The 6,112-nt window shown below is 35.7% G+C and overlaps 1 pseudogene; it reads left to right on the forward strand.

Annotated features, from left to right (window-relative positions):
* The first annotated feature begins 552 nt into the window (after positions 1–552).
* On the forward strand, positions 553–5,619 carry LOC113739172 (glutamate dehydrogenase B-like; annotated as a pseudogene).
* The last annotated feature ends 493 nt before the right edge of the window (positions 5,620–6,112 follow it).

Below are 6,112 nucleotides of genomic sequence, written 5' to 3' on the forward strand. Positions count from 1 at the left end.
GCCGAATTTTTCCGAACTTTTCGCACTAGTGGGTCCCACGTCCAATATATATTCTTAATTTTTTAAAAACTCACTAATGCTAGAAAAATCATCTAAAAACTTTAGTTGCTCATAAAATCCACCCAGATAATATTTCTAAGCCAGAAATGCAAAAATTATGCAATTAAAGGAACTAAAACCCTAGGAAAATATTAGGGTTTTTACGGGTTCTCACACTCTTTTTTTTTCGGGGCGTCACACAAGGTTTGGAATTTAGAGGAAGACAATTAGATAAATGAGTTGGAGGAAGATAAATGAGTCGTCTTGCATTAAGTTAATAATTTATTAGTTTGGTTTATAGGTTTTTAGCTTTTAGAAATGATCAAAATTACCTTATAATTTATAATATTCTAAAAAATCTATTTTTTTATCTGCTTAACATGTCAACCTATAGGTTGATCCAACCCGACCCATTTTTAACCGTGTCATTAACAAGTTGACCTAATAATGACTAACTTGAATTCATATTGTGTAATGCCTGCTAATTCCAGATTGTGCTCGTGTCATGCTATCATGTCGTATCAGAAATTGCCATCCCTAGTAGCTCTGATGCCAATGTTGGAAATCAAGGACAAAAACAAATTCGGGTTACCTCTATCTGAAGCTTTGGTTGCAATTGAATTTCAGACCAATTTTCAGCTGGAACGGGTTTTCTATTCATGTCCTGAAGCGATGGGGTTGTGGGTACTAGATCAGGTTTTCTAGCCCCTACTCCTTTTTTGTCAAATTAGAAATTGGTTCTGGTCGACCCATCTTGGGCACCCACATGTTTTTCTAATACCATCTATTCCAGCCTTTGCTGGGCTTCCTCCTGATGCTCCATCTACCCTTGCCATTCACTGTATGTTCTAGGCGGGTCCACCATTTAATGTAGCATTCTGGCCTAGGCATCCTTCCATACCGTTTTAATTTAAAATGTAAGTCAGAAATGCCAGCTTATGTATATTGGCACCAACTTCTTTCAAGATGAAAGAACCATGAATTCTGTCTAAACTTTGGTACGGATGACAGGATACCTCATCACTTTTTTTAAGTTTTATTGTGTACTCTATCTATGGATGTTAGGCTAATGTCCTTTGACAGTAATCCATATACATAAAAAAAAGTACATTGAAGCTTTTCTTTTCATTTCTTTTTCTTCTCTCAAAAATATTGGGTATATCTTTCTTGCAATATTGAAGCTTTTCACTCTTTAACCATATAGATAAAGAGGGAAAGCCCCCTGTCACGTAGGATGGTCGTCCGCCCATGTGGTGCGTGGGGATTGGTCTGTGGTGATGATATGGAGCCGATGTTGGACCGGTTTTTCTTCTCTTTTTTTGTCTCCTTTTTTGGTTTTTTTTTTTTTGCCCTTTGATCAACCAAACGGCATCGTATGTGAATGCATTTTCAACCACTTTTTTTTCTTTGCTTTCTCTCTCTCTCTTTCATTCAAGCGCAGGCAGTTGTCGATGTCAACAACTCTTAAAAGACCAGTTTCTATTGCTATTATCCGCTGGATAAAATTCCTTCTTCATGAGACCCCAGAGGTTTCCCCTGAATTTCTGCCAGTTGATTGTACTTGAAAGAGATTACAATCTCAATTTTCTTCTGATAGAATTGCTGGACGATGGGCTCGAGGTGGAAAAGGGGCTACTAATCTTCCTCCCCTCCCTGTATCGATTTCTCCCATTTCTCCCTCCTGTTCTTCTTTATCTCCCTCCCTCCCTCCCTCTTCCCTCGAGTGATTATAGCTAATTTTTTCTATTTTTTCTGCTATTTCCTTGGCTAAAAACAACCAATTTTTCCCTCACTCTTTCGTGTCTTTTTCTGAAACAGCGAGGAAGGGGAAGTTCAATATTTCGTCTTCACTGTCTATGCGAACTTGTAGAGTACAGATATGGTAATTTTTCTTCCCCTTTCTTTCCGTGATTAATGTATTTTTTTCATTTCAATTTTATTTCTACTATTTGATTTTTTATTTTTAGTTCCAAGAAAAACTTTTAATATGGTCTAAGATGGTGAATAATTGATGATTAGTTAGCTTTTAGATATTTATTTATTTTATTTTTTGTACCTACTTGGTTTTTAATTGTTCCATTTTTCTTTTTTGGTTTTGCCTTTCTTGGATTTCTTCTACAGCAGGGAGGAAAAATAACCACCCATGAAAGACAACTCCTAAGGGAAAATGTAAGTTTTGTTTTATTATTCTAATTTAATTTTTGCCTTTAAATTACTCTCTTCAGACCTCAAATGATGGTATGCTTTTCTTTTTAGCCATTTTCTTTGGCATTTGCTCTTTTCGAGTTTTCTTTTTAGTCATTTTTTTGGTGTCTTTCATGCAGGTGTTTTGTTGATCTCCTGCTCAAAAAAAGCAATGCATATGGTAACTAAAAAGATCAGTTGTTTAAAATAGATTTTTTCATCTTTAAAATGTCTTTCTATTTGCTTCAGTTCTTCCAGTTCCCTTTCTTCATTGGGTTTTCAGCACTTGATGAATTAATACATTTCTCTTGTAGGAATCAGGAACTTCCATTTCAAGTTAGTCATTGACCAAAATTTTGAGTTACACTAGCAGCACTAAGAATAATTTGATTGGAGTTCACACTGATGTTCCTGCACCTGATATGGGAACAAATGCACAGGTCAGTGCAAAACTGGCTTTCGACAATATGATATGATTGGAGTACATATCTAGGTGACATTTTTGCTTTTGGAGAAAAAGATAGTGATCAACACAACATTGTCTATGAAGCTCATCCAATTAACTGGATTTGAAATGTCTCGCATTTGAGCAAACAATGGCTTGGATACTGGATGAGTACTCTAAATTCCATGGCTATTCGCCTGCAATAGTAACTAGAAAACCTGTAGTCAATTATCCAATTCCAAATGTATAAGGATCAATGAGCTTCTTTGATTTCTGAGATTTTGAACCTCAAAAAATTTTCCACTTTTATTTATTGTAAGAAATTAAAATTCTTTGGTGACAGGATCTTGGTGGATCCCTCGGTAGAGATGCAGCAACAGGAAGGGGAGTACTCTTTGCAACTAAAGTGTTGCTTAATGAATATGGAAAGAGTATCGCTAGGCAATGATTTGTTGTACAGGTAACACCACTGGGAAGTGTGCCTTCAGTTTATAATATGTTTGAATACTGTGGGATGCATTTGTAGTTTCAAGTGTACCTTTAGTTTCTGATATGCTCAAATACTGTGGGATGCATTTTGTTGAAACTACAAGCTCATTCAAAGAGCCTTCCTTGGGGACTTAGAAGTTACATCACAAAATGTCTCATGACTCGTGAGAAGAGAAAGCGAGTTAAAAAGTCAAAAATTATCGAATGTCATATGATCATAGAATTTTCTTCTTGATTTCAGGGATTTGGTAATGTCGGATCCAGGGCTGCTCAACTTATCAGTGAACAAGGGGAAAAGGTAATTGGCATAAGTGATATAATTTGTAGTTTCAAGTGTACCTTTAGTTTCTGATATGCTCAAATATTGTGGGATGCATTTTGTTGAAACTACAAGCTCATTCAAAGAGCCTTCCTTGGGGACTTAGAAGTTACATCACAAAATGTCTCATGACTCGTGAGAAGAGAAAGCGAGTTAAAAAGTCAAAAATTATCGAATGTCATATGATCATAGAATTTTCTTCTTGATTTCAGGGATTTGGTAATGTTGGATCCAGGGCTGCTCAACTTATCAGTGAACAAGGGGAAAATGTAATTGGCATAAGTGATATAACAAGAGCCATAAGCACGGTAAGGGAATTGACGTACCAAATCTATGGAAGCATGTCAGGGAAAACCACGGAGTGGTGCTGACAGTGTTGATCCCAATTCTATTTTACTTGAAGACTATGATATTCTTATTCCAGCAGCCCTCGAAGGTGTTATCAATAGGTGGTTCTTCTAGCCTTAACATAGATTTTGTCCGACACTTGATATCTTGCTTTTATGTGATTTTATTACTTACAATACAAATGGACATTTGAATTGATTGAAGGGATAATGCAGATATTAAAGCCAAATTTATAATCGATGTAGCTAATCATCGTATTGATCCAGAAGCAGATGAGGTTAGTATGCGAGGTCAAAAGGCAGTGTCTCGGAGCAAAATAACTTGTGCAGTGAAGCAACTTAACTAACCTTGGCTTTAATTTACAAATATTAACAAAGAAGGGAGTTGTTATACTCCCAGACATATATGCAAATTCCGGAGGTGTTACAGTGACTTCAAGTGGGTTCAGGTATCCATTTAGCCCTTCATCTCATAATAATCCAGAAAACCTCTTTTCTTATTTCAGCACCTTGAGCACTTTTTGGTCCCTTTCTATATCTCAAATATTAAATTCTAAGCACCCACTTGAAATTGTGAGTAAGTTACTATTTTAATTAAACACCTTAAATTTTCTATTCCTTGACTAAAAAAGGAATTAAATTGCTGCATAACTGTAGTTTTGCCTCTTTAATGATAAACTGCAATGTTTAATAGCTTGGAAATTCTCATTAGAAAAATCAGATTTGGTTTACTTGAGTATGTATTTAAAAAACATGATGTTCTCTTAGATTTGTAACATCTCAGTGAGGTTAAGCCTGGAATATTGAACCTTACAATTGCTTATTTTACTTTGTAAAATTGAACTTAATTGAGGTTAGCCTAAACAAAAAATTTTGTGAGAAGCATGAAGGTGGCATTCCAATTGATAGGTTCAAAGAGATGATTGTAATGCAGACCTTCAACTTGTGTTGAAGTTTTTATGCAGGAAAGAACTTAAAGGAATGGCATGTTACCTTTGAAGATGATTTGGTAGAACTTGCTAATTTGTTACAGAAAAACCTTAGATCCATCTGTCGCCAGTCCTTTTTTCTTTTTTCTTTTTGTGTCTCGGATAGCTTAAGTACAATCACAGAAATTGAAATAAGATCTTTATTGGGATTCTTAAATTATTTCATGCAATTAGTGGCCTTAAATTGTAATCTGTAGATGTCTAAGTAACTAGCCTGGATTATGGTAATGGTTCGGTTTTCTTGCTCTTGAGAATGTTTTACACCTGAGCTGATGATGATCAAGACATGCTAGAACAAGAATTCAATGTTCGTGATTTCCTAAGTTACGACTTGTAGTTTTCTATATTTGATGATTACGACCATGCCTATTGATCTCTTTTAGAGATCTTGAGATTGTACTGAACTAGTGTTCTATCTGTCTGGTTGTCTGTATATATATTTATAAGGAGTTTGCACTCTCATCAACGCGGTGAACTCTAATTCAAAGTCTATGGGACTTGTCAGATCAGAACATATTGGACTTGAAGCCTCCTCATTCGAAGATTGCTCTTTTGGAGAAAGGATTCAGGACTACCATGATTCACTTGCAACTAGAGGATTATGCGGTTTGCTTATACTCTTTCATCACCCATGGATATGCCCTAGAGGGTAGCCATTGCTGAGATGAACAGGTGTGGAACTGGAAAGGCTTCTACTTAGCTCTTTGTTTGGCGTGGATCCTCTGAGTTCTACTATTGGACCTAGAATAGTTATGCTATTGCACCCTTCAGTTCTTGATGCTTTGTCAATTGTAAGTGACTAACCTAGAAAGGTTTGGAGTCTCTCTTTTAATGATAAGAAAGTTTGAGACTTATATTTAATGGTGAATTTATCCTTGTTGATGTTAGTAGAGATTTACAAGTTTCTTGGTAAATGAGTATGGTTTGAGGGGCTATTGCAACTATTGTCATGGTGACACTTGTATTGAGGTGGCTTATATGTCCATGTATTTGTCATTTACATGTTTTTGTATTGAGGTGGCTTGTGTGTCCATGCATTTGTCCTTTACATGTTTTCAATTGGATAGTTGCTGTGGCTTTGTTAAAAGAAGCATCAATGGAAAGCAAGAGAGAAAATAACAAATTAGCATAGAATGCTAGGTTTTAGTTCAATTTACTGACTTAACTTTACATTGAGGGTTATCCTTTCTGTCCTTTGGTAACTCAGTATGAGAACTATATATCCTTGTCATCTTGCTTTTGCTTCTTTTCTCTTTGCTTTCTCATATGCATGTCTGCATAGAATTGGTTTTTTTTTTTT

This window comes from Coffea arabica, chromosome 4c, assembly GCF_036785885.1.
Source record: "Coffea arabica cultivar ET-39 chromosome 4c, Coffea Arabica ET-39 HiFi, whole genome shotgun sequence".
Lineage (NCBI taxonomy): Eukaryota > Viridiplantae > Streptophyta > Magnoliopsida > Gentianales > Rubiaceae > Coffea > Coffea arabica.